The following is a 12,891-nucleotide window of genomic DNA, read 5'->3' on the forward strand; positions in this document are numbered from 1 at the left end:
TCCCACTCTTAATTGATTTTTAGATATTGAACCAGTCTTGTGTACTTAGGATATATTCCTCTTGATCATGATGTAAATTCTTTTTAGGCATTATTGGCTTCAGTTTGTTAATACTTTGTTGAGTTTTATTTTTAATTTTTTAAGATTTTTATTTATTTATGTCAGAGAGAGAGAGAGCACAAGCAGGGGGAGCGGCAGGCAGAGGAAGAAGCAGGCTCCCCGCTCGGCAAGGAGCTCAATACGGGACTCAATCCCAGGATCCTGGGATCATGACCTGACCCAAAGGCAGACGCCCAACTGACTGAGCCACCCAGTCATCCTCTTTGTTGAGGTTTTTTGCATATGTTCAGTGAGAGATATAGTTTTCTTGTAATGTCTATCTGGTTTTAGGGTAATGCTGGCCTCACAGAATGAGTTAGGAAGTATATTTTCTGCTTCTAACTTCTATGGAGAATTGGTATAATTTCTTCCTTAAATGTTTAGTACAATATACCAATGAACCCATCTGGGCCTGGTGCTTTCTGACTTGGAAGGTTATTAATCACTGATTCAATTTAATAGATACAGGTCTACTCAGATTGTCTGCTCATGTAACTTTTGTAACAAAAATTTTAAAGTTTATTTTGTTTAAAGATTTTATTTATTTATTTGACAGAGAGAGAGACAGTGAGAGAGGGAACACAAGCAGGAGGAGTGGGAGAGGAAGAAGCAGGCTTCCCGTTGAGCAGGAACCCAATGTGGGGTTTGATCCCAGGACTCTGGGATCATGACCTGAGCTGAAGGCAGATGCTTAACGATTGAGCCACCCAGGCGCCCCTAAAAATTTTAAAGTTTAAAAAAAGTGTTTGTTCTCCCCAAATTAATCTATAAATTCAATAAATACCAAGCAAAATTCCAATGGTATTTTTAAAAGGAATGGATGAGATGACTCAAAAGTTCATCTGAGAGAGAAAAGGGTCAAGAATAACACAAAAAACTATAAGGGAAAACAAAAGATAAGTGAGGAGGTGGAAAGGGTTCCTGGATCCAATTCTACTGCATTCTGTAAAGGCTTCCCCACACCAACAAGCAATTATCAGACAATTCAACTCAACTCTGACGCTATTTACCTGGAGACAGAATCAGATTCCACAGGTACAGGGCTCAGTTCCACAAATTTCCAAACCCTCTCCAGGTGTGCCATTCTTCCAGCACTTCTATGAGTTCACCAACCAAGAAGCTTTCAAAACCTTATCCTTTGGGTCTTTATGAAGGCTTCATTGTATAGTCACAAGTGATTAAATCATTGGTCATTGGTGATTGATGTCAATCTCTAGGCCCTCTCTATTCTCTGGAGGTCTGGGGGTGGGACTGAAAGTTCCAATCCTCTAATCACATGGTTGGCTTCACTGGTAACCAGCCCCATCCTTAGGTGTTTTCCAAATGTCATCTCATTAACAACAAAGAACACCTTTAAGCTCTCATCACTTAAGGAGTTCCAAGGGTTTTGAGAGCCTTGAGCCAAGAACCATGGATGAAGACCAAATATATATGAGAAATACATATTTTGTCACCTGAATAATCAAACATATATATATCTTACAAATCACAATATCACAGGAGGCTTTGCCCTACCAAATATCAAGATAAAATACAGAGCTAGAGTAAATAAAATATACAGAGAATAGGTCCAAATTATCTGAAAACTTAATTTATGACACAAGTAGTTTTTCATATAATTGGGTAGATAATTTGACAGTATTAAATGAACTAACTAACCATTCAAGAAGACTTTTTCCTTTCTGCAAAATTCTAGACAATTGAAATGTTAAACTATTAGATCTGGCACAAATCTAAAAAGTTTGGTAATATCCAGGTTGGCCACAGTATAAGAAAACAGGTATTCTCATATACAGTTTGCTTAGAATATATGTTATAACCTTTTGGAAGTATAATCTGGTGGCTGTATATCAATCAGTGATTTTAGCTGCAAGCATAAAACAAAACAAACCCCCCCAAAACCCCTTCTAATTTAACCACAAAAGGAACTTATTAAAGGATAATGGATAGTTCCTAGAATCCAGACAAAAGCCTAAAAACCAAGCTTGGAATCTACACAGCCAAAATCTGGTGCTCCAAACCATGTTGCACAACTGAATAACCCAGTATCATGGTCATTGGGCATAAACACCCCAGCTTGTATGGCCAGCAGCACCAGTGTTATGCCCTGCCACCAGAACCTTTTAATGGCCACATGTCATTCATTGCTGATGCCATCTCACCAAAATGGAGCGCACCGACTCTGCTTCTTCCCGTGACCAGTTTCCAATTTAAAATTTGGAGTAAGTATATCTGACTGGTGTCTGAGACTGAAGACTGAGAATGTATCTGGCATTTCAGCTTCTTTAGGAAGAAACAGATTGTATCTCCAAAGGTGGGAGTTCTGCAAACATAGTTGTGGGGTTCCAATACGAATTCTTTATGGGATTCTCGTATCCCATAAAGAATGACACTATGTCCACAAAAATGGTATATATTAAAATTATAAATACGTATTACTCTTTTTTTTTTTAGTGTTCCATGATTCATTGTTTGTGCATAACACCCAGTGCTCCATGCAGAATGTGCCCTCTTTAATACCCATCACCAGGCTAACCCATCCCCCCACCCCCCTCCCCTCTAGAACCCTCAGTTTGTTTTTCAGAGTCCATTGTCTCTCAATACATATTACTCTTTAACTCCAAAATTCCACTGTAAGGAACTTGTCCTACAAACATGTAGAGAGCGCATCACGTCATAGTCTGTAATAGCAAAAAAATTAAAATCAGTAAGGGGCTGGTCCAATAAATTATGTAATTTTTTAGACTATTAGAATAACATGCAGCTGATAATATATTTATTGAATGAATACTATGTGTCAGGAATCATGCTATGCACTAGGAATAACATTGTAGGCAAAATGGGCAATAGTCTGAGTGAGGTACTAATATATTTTTTTAAGTTTTATTTATTTATTAAAGATTTTATTTATTTATTTGTCAGAGAAAGAGAGACAGCACAAGCAGGGGGAGCTACAGGCAGAGGGAGAAGCAGGCTCCTGCTGAGCAAGGAGCCCAATGCAGGACTCGATCCCATGACTCTGGGATCATGACCTGAGCCAAAGGCAGACGCTTAATGACTGAGCCACCCAGGCGTCCCTTTATTTTATTTTTTAAAAAATTTTATTTATTTATTTACTTATTTGAGAGAGAGAGAGTGAGCACAAGCAGGGCGGGGGGCAGAGAGAGAGGGATAAGTAGACTCCCTGCTCAGCAGGGAGCCTGATATGCGGCTGGATCCCAAGACTCTGGGATCATGATCTGCACCTAAGGCAGCCACTTTACCAACTGAGCCACCTAGGTGCACCCCCACTTAAAGATTTTTTTTTTTATTATGTTATGTTAATCACCATACATCATTAGTTTTTGATGTAGTTCCATGTTCCATGTTCATGTTCCATGATTCATTGTTTGCGTATAACACCCAGTGCTCCATGCAGAACATCCCTCTTTAATACCCATCACCAGGCTAACCCATCCCCCAGCCCCTCCCCTCTAGAACCCTCAGTTTGTTTTTCAGAGTCCTTAGTCTCTCATGGATCGTCTCCCCCTCCGATTTCCCCCCCTTCATTCTTCCCCTCCTGCTATCATCTTCTTTTTTTTTAAAAAATTTTATTTATTTGAGAGAGAAAGAGTACGAACAGGGGGAAGAGCAGAGGGATAGGGACTAGCAGACTCCCTGCCCAGCAGGGAGCCCAATGCGGGGCTCTATCCCGGGACGCTGAGATCATGACTTGAGCCGGTCAGATGCTTAACTGACTGAGCCACCCAGGTGCCCCAAGGTACTAAAAAATATATATATTTATGTATTTAATGCCTAAAATATATTTACTGGTTAAAAAAATTAGTTTAACTCCATTAGACATTTATGTATTTTTGTGTATACACAGAGGAAACTTCTGGAAAAATACACAAAAACTGTTAGTTATCTCTAGAGTAGCAATGGACAGGGGTGGGTTATTTTTCTGATGCCCCGAATTTTTTTTTACCTCTATTTAAAACTTTAAAATACTTTTTATAATTTAAAATGAGGAAATTTTATTTTTGAAATGATATGATTGAGTACCTTAAAACAAACAAAAAACAAAGAGAACCCATTGGAGAGTATAGGGTTTCTCTCTGGAGTAAGGAAAATGTTCTAAAATTAGATAGTGGTAAGGCTTAAACAACTCAGGGAATTTCATGGGTGAATTTTATGTAAGGTATGGAATTATATCTTAATAAAGCTGTTAATGGAGGCTTACATGGGAGCTGACCTTGATTTAAGATTCGAATTAGTTTGGCATTTGATGTTTTAAATTCAAAATGTAGGTGAATTTTCCCTTTTACTCTAGACATAGACATATTTTTCATTCCAAAAATCTTTACTAGTCTGGAAAAAAAAATTTAGCCTGGGATAGGTGCCATATTTATCCCTTGGCTCTCCCATTACAGAAGGTTATTTTGACATAACCGTAACAAAACTTACCAGGAGAAAAAGATTCCTTAGAAAACCAGTAATAAGAATTCTGTTTCTCCTTGAATAAATAGCTACTGAGCACCTAATTCTGTTCAAGGCATTAAGCTACTTGCTGGGGATATGGCTGTGTCCAAAAGTGAACTTATATTTGGGGGAAGGGACTGAGAAAGGGAAGATGATTTTTAAAAAAATATTTTAAAGTACATGATAGAGTTTTAAAAAATAATTTTTGGATTAAAAAACCCCAATGGGTCTATTCTTACAAAATGACACATTTAAAGAATAGAATTATGTTTTGTAACTTGCTTTTTTCAACTTATCCATTTATTTCCAGCATCTCCAGAGGATGTGCCCTTGGAAACCTGGTAAGAGGTTAGCAAGTTCACCCCAGGATTTTCAAGATTGAGACTAGTGGTGGTAAACTTGCTCTACCAGTTAGCACCTGGTTGACCCTACCTCAGATTCTTCATCTATCAAACAGGGATAATAACAGTATCAACCTTATGGGGCTGCAGTGAAGATTACATGAGTTAATCCATGCAAAGTACTTAATTAACATGCTGCCTGGCATAAATGCCAGCTATTCTTACTCTGTGAGGCTCACCATGATTAATATGCTCAACCCTATGTGGCAACCAGTTATTCAGAATCAAAACACTAGCTCCAGGATAAGAAAGGCACAGGATTCAAAGAAAGTTTTACTGATTGCCAAAAAGTAAACCCCATAAAATGAAAGTTAAACCATGCTTCTAATTAGGAAGACGGTATTATAAAGATATTAATTCTTTTTAAATTAACTTATAAATCTAATGTAGTGGTTCTGAACCAGTGGCAATTTTACCCTCCAGGAGACATTTGGCATTGTCTGGAGACATTTTTGGTTGTCACAAGTCACGGGAGAGGAGAAGTGCTGCTACTGGCTGGCATCTAGTGGGCAGAGACCAAAGATGCTACTAAACACTCCACAGTGCACAGGACAACCTCCCACAGAAAATAATTATCCGACCCAAAGAAACCCTGATCTAATGTAATCCTTGACAAAATGATTCTGAAATTCTTTTGGAGGACTAAATGGACACAATCACCAAGAAAATAAGGAGAGGTAATTGCTCTATTAGATACCAACAATTATTATCAAACTGCAAAAAATAAAACAGTAAAATTCTGTCACTGAGAATAGACAAATCAATGCAACACAAAAGAAAACCCAAAAACAGACATAAGTGTGTAAAATAATTTGGTGTTAAAAATGTGTTTCAAGGGGTGCCTCGGTGGTGCAGTTGGTTGAGCGGCTGACTCTTGGTTTCAGCGCAGATTATGATCTCAGGGTCCTGGGATGAGCCCCGAGTTAGGCTCCACGCCCAGCACTGAGTCTGCTTCAGGATTCTCTCTCTCCCTCTAACCCACCCCTGCACACCCGATCCCCTGCTTGGTTGCATGCTCTCTCTCTCTCTAAAATAAATAAATCTTTTTTTAAAAATGTGTTTCAAATAGTGGAGAAAAGATAATTATTTGAGAAATTATTCCCAGACAATTGATTAACATCATATATTACAAACTCTAACATCTAGAATCAGGGTGCATCTAATAGTTGGTCTCACATTTCATGTGTTAGTTTCTTTTTTCCTGAAAAGCTGTTTATCTTAAGTTGACAGCAAATATAGGGCGCCTGGGTGGCTCAGTCAGTTAAGCATCTGCCTTTGGCTCATGATCCCAGGGTCCTGGGATCGAGCCCCACATGGGGCTCCCAGCTCCGTGGGAAGCCTGCTTCTCCCTCTCCCACTCCCCCTGCTTGTGTTCCCTCTCTCGCTGTGTCTCTCTCTGTCAAATAAATAAAATCTTATTAAAAAAAAAGTTGACAGCAAATCTTAGATTTGATGCTTAGAAATATGCCAATATGGTATATGGAAAATGGTGAGTTTACTTCACACCATATAAAACATTTTAGATGAATTAAAGACCTAAATGTTAAGAATGAGATGGTAAAGGAACAATAAGGAAATAAAAGGAGAGTAATCTCAGGACAGCAAATATCTCTCTAAACATAAAACAAAGAAAAAACCCATAAAGATAAAAGATGTACAAATACATATATAAAAGTATAAAACTTCATTAAGTAAAATACCACAAACTATAGATTTCTAAATTTAGTGTAATCCCAATTTTAGAAGTAGAAATTGCTTGGAAGTTGACAAAATGATTTTAAAATTATCTGACAGAATAAATATACAAAAACTAGTCAAAATATTCTAATAAGAGGGGCGCCTGGGTGGCTTAGTTGGTTAAGTGGCTGTCTTTGGCTCAGGTCATGATCCCGGGGTCCTGGGATTGAGTCCCACTGAGGAAGGAGCCTGCTTTTCCCCTGCCTGCCATTCCCCCTGCTTGTGCTTGCTCTCTGTCTCTCTCTCGCTTCTCGGTGTCAAATAAATAAATAAATAAAATCTTAAAAAAAAAAATCTAAAAAGAGCAATGAGGAGTTTCTTTTTATTATCATTATTATTTATTTTTATTTTTAAAGTAGGCTCCATGCCCAATATGGGGCTTGAACTCATGACCCTGAGATCAAGGGTCATGTGCTCTATCAATTGAGCTAGCCAGGCTCTTCTAAGCTCCTCTTCTGCTTATTATTAAAGCAGCATGTACCAAGGCCATAAGTGAAGGTCCACAATAGACATAAAAATATATAAAATTTACCATTTGATAAAGGTAATATTTCAAACCACTGGGTAGAAAGAGTAAAAAATTCAATAAACAATGTTGGGACAAATAGCTAACCATCTGGAAAGAAAAATATTAGATTACTGTTTTATCCCTTTTTTGGAACTAATTCCAGGTGGATTAATAAATTAAATGTAAAAATATTTTTATAATCTTAAGAGGAAAGCCTTTCTAAGGAAAAAAGTGATAGGACTGACTACATAAGAATTTAAAACTTCCGTAAAGGGATGCCTGGGTGGCTCGGTCTGTTAAGTGTCTGCCTTCAGCTCAGGTCATGATCCCAGGGTCCTGGGATGGAGTCCGTATTGGGCTCCTTGTTCAGCAGGGAGCCTGCTTCTCCCTCTGCCTGCCACTCTCCCTGCTTGTGCTCACTCTCTCTCTCTGACAAATAAATAAATAAAATCTTAAAAAGAAAATAAAACTTCTGTAAGGAACCAAAATAAGTCAAAAGTGGGGGAAAAAAAGTAATGTGTATGGCACAGGGGGCTCTATTAGTTTCCTAAGCACAAATTACTGCAAACTAGCTTAAAACAACAGAAATTTTTCCTCTCACAGTTCTGGAGGCTTAAAAGTCAAAATCAAGCTGTCTGTAGTGCCATGCTCCTTCGAAGTCTCTAGGGGAGAATCTGTTCCAAGCCTTTCTCTTAACTTCTGGTGTCACCAGCAATCCTTGGCATCCCTTGATTTGCAGCTGCAACTCCCATCTTTGTTTCCACTGTCACATGGTGTTCTTCCTCTGTCTTCATGTCTTCTTATAGGGGCAGCAGTCATATTGGATTAAGGGCCCACCCTACTCTGTATGACCTCATCTTGAATTATAACATCTGCAACGACCTCATTTCCAAATAAGGTTACATTTCTGTAGTGCTGGTTAGAACTTCAACATATCTTTTTGGAGGACCCAGTTCGACCCATAAAGTCTTTACTATGTAAGGAAAATTTACAAATAACACCTCAATAGAAGAATAGGTAATTTTTACAGGCATGCACACAGTATCTCTCTCTCTCTCTCTGTATATATATATATAAATATATATATCTCCAACATATCTATTGGTGATAGAGATGTCCAGCTCACACTCTGATCTCCAACCTCACTAGTTGCTCCTCCTTCCCTTGCCTGAGGTAGACACTGTAGTGTGCCCTATCCCTGGGTTCAGGATGGTCTTCCTCTTGTAGATTCTTAGCCTAGATGATCTCATCCCGATCAATGATTTTAATACAATCTATGTGCCAATGACACCAAATCTGTGTCCCTAGTCAGAACTTCTCCCCTGGCCTCCAACTCAATATAAACAATATACCTTGCATCTCCAGTTGGCTATTCCATGAGCATCTTAACTTAAAACACCTTCAGAACAGAACTCTTGAATCTTTCTTCCAATCCCATTCCTCCTCAAGTCTTCTTCATTTCAATGAATGACAACAACATGCATCCAGTGGCTCAGGCCAAAACGAGGGCATCATTCTTGATTCCTCCCTTTCCCTCACTATCCCCATCCAAGTTCTCAGGACTTGATTTTACTTCCTAAATATCTACCAAATCCTTCCAGTATCCCAGCCCACTCTATTCCAAGCTACAATTATTTTTGGTCTGGACTACTGCAGCAACCTCAAAAAATGATCTCCCTGATTCTACTTTGGTCCTCTTACAGGAAGGTGGCTATACTTCTGGTTTGTTTGGGACAGTTCCAGTTTTTACCTGTTGCTTGACATCCCCTCCAGTCAGCGCCTCATTTCATTTGCAAAAGGATTCCCATTTGGATACTGAATTATATGGTCATCTTCCTTACAGTCCTATCTTCTCACAGTAGCTAAAGTCACCTTTTAAAATATAAATCAGATTATGTCATTCCACTGCCTGAAACCCTTCAAAGATTTATTACATAAGGATGAAATCTGAACTCCTTATTGTGGTCTACAAGACCCTATATGATGTAGCCCACCTATTTCTAATCTTTTAGGACTCTGTTGTCCACTCATTACATTCCAGCCCCACTGGCCTTTCGATTCCTCCAATTAGTCATGCCATTTCTACTACCAAGTCTTTGCTTTTGCTGCACCCTTTGCTACCTAATTCCCTTAGATCTTCTCATAACAAATCTGTTCTGTCATTTTGTTCTCAAATATTAACTCTTCAGAAAGAGGCCTTCTTTGAAAACACATCTAATGTTCCCAACTCCACTCAAGTTACTATTACATTGTTCACTTATTTAATAGTTGTTTATTAGTTTTATTTCCCCCCTAGAATGTAGGTCCGTTGTTACCTTGTTTACCTCTGGTCCCCAGGGTCAGAGCATGTGCTCAATAAGTATTTACTGAAAGAATGACTCACAACCAAAGAAAAAAATTAAAACCCGGACAGCTCACAGAATTTGACTAACATATCAGCAAAGATTAAAAGAACAAAAATGCCTATTTTTCTTTCTAACACTCTGTATATTGTCTGACATTACATTTATGTGATTGTTTACTGTTTGTCTCCCCGACCAAAACAGAACCTCCATAAGGGCAGGGACTTGGTTTTATTCACAGCTGTATTCTTAGCACCTACAAGTGCCTGGCATATAGTAATGTTCAGTAAATATTTACCAAAAAAAATTGACAATATCTGGGAGTGACTAGGTAGTGGAGAAAAGAGTATGGTAAGAATATAATTGGCGCACAATTTCTGTAGGAAGTTTGGCAATATATATCAAAAGCAATCAAAGGGGGCATACCTCTTGACTTCACACTCTCACTTCTAAGAGGAACTTATCTTAAACAAGCAAATGAACAAGGGTACAAAGATTACTTATGAGGGACTTTATACTGTGTTGTTTATGACAAAGAAAATTTAGAAATGTCAGCATGATATCCTTTAATAGGAAGTTATAAATATAATTATAAATCTGTTCAATGAAATATATTAAAAATATTTTGGAGGAGGGGCACCTGGGTGGCTCAGGTTATGATCTCAGGGTCCTGGGATCAAGCCCCCGTTCCAGGGAGCCTACTTGTCCCTCTGCCCCTCCTCCCTGCTCATGCTCTTTCTCTCTCTCTCAAATAAATAAGTAAAATCTTTAAAAAAAAAAAAGTTCCTCCTTATTAAAAAAAATATTGGGGGGCGACTGGGTGACTCAGTCGTTAAGCATCTGCCTTTGGCTCAGGTCATGATCCCAGGGTCCTGGGATCAAGTTCCACATTGGGCTCTCTGCTCGGCGGGAAGCCTGCTTCTCCCTCTCCCACTCCCCCTGTTTGTGTTCCTGCTCTCGCTATCTCTCTCCCTCTGTCAAATAAATAAATAAAATCTTTAAAAAAAATATCGGGGAGGCATGTATTTATTGGTGCAGCAAGAGATAAAAAGTGTATTAAAGGCAAGCTAAAAAATCCCACATGCAGGGGCACCTGGGTGGCTCAGTTGGTTAAGCAACCGTCTCTTGATTTCGGCTCAGGTCATGGTCTCAGGGTCCCAAGATCGAGCCCTGTGTTGGGCTCCTAGTTCAACATGGAGTCTGCTTGGGATTCTCTCCCTCTCCCTTCTGCTCCTTCCCCAGCTCTCTCTCTCTCTCTAAAAATAAATAAATAAAATCTTAGACATACTTCAAAATGTCAACACTGGTTGGTGTTTTTTGGATGGTGAGATTAATGGGAATTTTAATTTTCTTCTACACATATTTCTAAACTTTTTTGTAATTAGGTCAACAAAAACTATCTGAACATGTTCGGCTTCTATAAATGGGAAACAAAAAGCAATTAAGTATTATGAAAAACACAGACACACCTCATAAACTTAATGAAGACTAGAGCCTAGGTTTAAAATCAGGAGTTCAGAAATGTTAACTACAGTATTGTAGATGGTTTTCTGATTTCTTGAATTAAGCAAGTTGTTTTCTCAGTCAATATTTGTAAAAAAGAAAAAAAAATAAATAGAACTTGTTTCTTTTATTTCATTGCCTGCCAAGCTTGAGAAGGTCAGGCTTTATTGAAAAATAACACAAAGTGTAGCAAAAGCTATCATTGATACTAGGCATTCTCCTTGCGTTGCCTCATTAAAAACCTTCTAATGGTCCTGCCAGGTATCAACATTCTCAAGTGCAAAAGCTGAGAGAGGTGACAGAACTTGTCAAAGCTCTTGCAGCTGCTATGCGGGAGATCCTGATTTGAAGAGGCCTCCCTGACCGCAGGGTCTTCAGGGAAAGCTAGACAAAGGAGCTTTAGGCTTTAACCTTGCAAGTCTCTTAATGCCTCTGATCTTTTACATGGTTATCCTACTGCCCTATTTAATTTGCAAGAATGATAAAAGGAGAACGAGCCTGGAGTTTTTAAGAAAATTGGAGTAAATATATGGAAAAGCAAGATTTACACTGGGTACTATCAAAAGGCTCAAGATGAAAATGCTTGGTTGGGTAGTCATAGGGGAGGGGAGCAGTTTGAGCACACACCTGTATGTGTGTGAAGGGCCACAAGAGACACCACAGACTGGGATAAGGATGACATTTATGCACTTGAAGAAGTGAGCCGGGCCAGGATGAGGGAAGTTGGACAGTACCTGGGAGGAAAAGGAGCTGGTAGATGGACAAAGTTTAAGGAGGATTGAAGAGAAGAAGTAATAGGAAAGAGGAAGAACTAGGAGGAAAGGCAGTTGTTAGTTATTCTGCAGTATGTTTTCCTTCCACCTTTTTTCTCCCTTTAGTCTTTTCCTTGCTGATCTCAGTCACAATTCGGCCCTCAGCGCTCTGTTCTACTTGGATGATTACCAAATCTCTCCAGTCCTGACTTTTCTCCAGAGTCCCAGAGTCCTCTCCTCTGAGGTCCAAACTGAATGCAGCATCCCTTCTGCCTCAAGCTTGCTCCTACTCTTGTACTTGCTCTCACTTAATCAAACATCCATTTGAACTGTTCTCTCTCCTCTCTTCCTTCTTTCTTTCATCCAACAAACACTTACTGTGGGTCTATTATGTCTTACACACTGCTATTCACTTACCAAGTTGGCTCACTTCTACTTTGAAAATCTCTTCTGTCCATCTCATCTAAATTCTTAACTGAGATTTACTGAGAATCCTTCATGCTTGAACCATGGCTACACAGGACTATAAGTTAATTGGTTTTGCATGCCATTCATTTTGTAATGACCACCTAGCATTTAGCATTATACCTGGGACACAGAAGGGGCTCACAGTGGAGACTCAGGGACTGCAAACTAGCTGGGATTGGAGGAGCAGAAGCTAGATTTGTCTTGAAGGAGTATTTGCATATGAAGAAAGGTGTCTTCCTTAAATTCTTGGTTACAGATCTATACAAATAACACCAGCATGAGAATGCTTTTATTTCTGGGGTGTGGCCATAGGAGGCTGGGAAGACCGCTGAAGTCTGATGTTGAGAGTCTTCTGATAAGAGAGAAAGCCTGTCCACCTCCCACCCCTTGAATATTCAATAGTCACTTGTTGAATATATCACCTTCCATGAGAGGGACCACGGATGTTGTGTTCTCCTTAGTATCCCCAGGGCCTAGCACATTTAGCCCACATTAGGGGTTCAGTAAATATCTGTGGAGGATTCTAGAAAGGCAGGGACAATAGATATTTCATTCACCATCTCAGGAAGAAGGACAAAGACTAAGGGGCTCGAGGGAAAAAGAAACAGAGCAAGATATTT

General features: G+C 39.1%; 1 protein-coding gene across 1 annotated transcript in view; it reads right to left on the reverse strand.

Annotated features, from left to right (window-relative positions):
• SIMC1 (SUMO interacting motifs containing 1) overlaps nucleotides 1-12,891 on the reverse strand; it is an 85,891-nt gene that overhangs the window by 72,074 nt on the left and 926 nt on the right. The window lies entirely within an intron of this gene.

Source organism: Zalophus californianus, chromosome 5, assembly GCF_009762305.2.
Source record: "Zalophus californianus isolate mZalCal1 chromosome 5, mZalCal1.pri.v2, whole genome shotgun sequence".
Classification (NCBI taxonomy): domain Eukaryota; kingdom Metazoa; phylum Chordata; class Mammalia; order Carnivora; family Otariidae; genus Zalophus; species Zalophus californianus.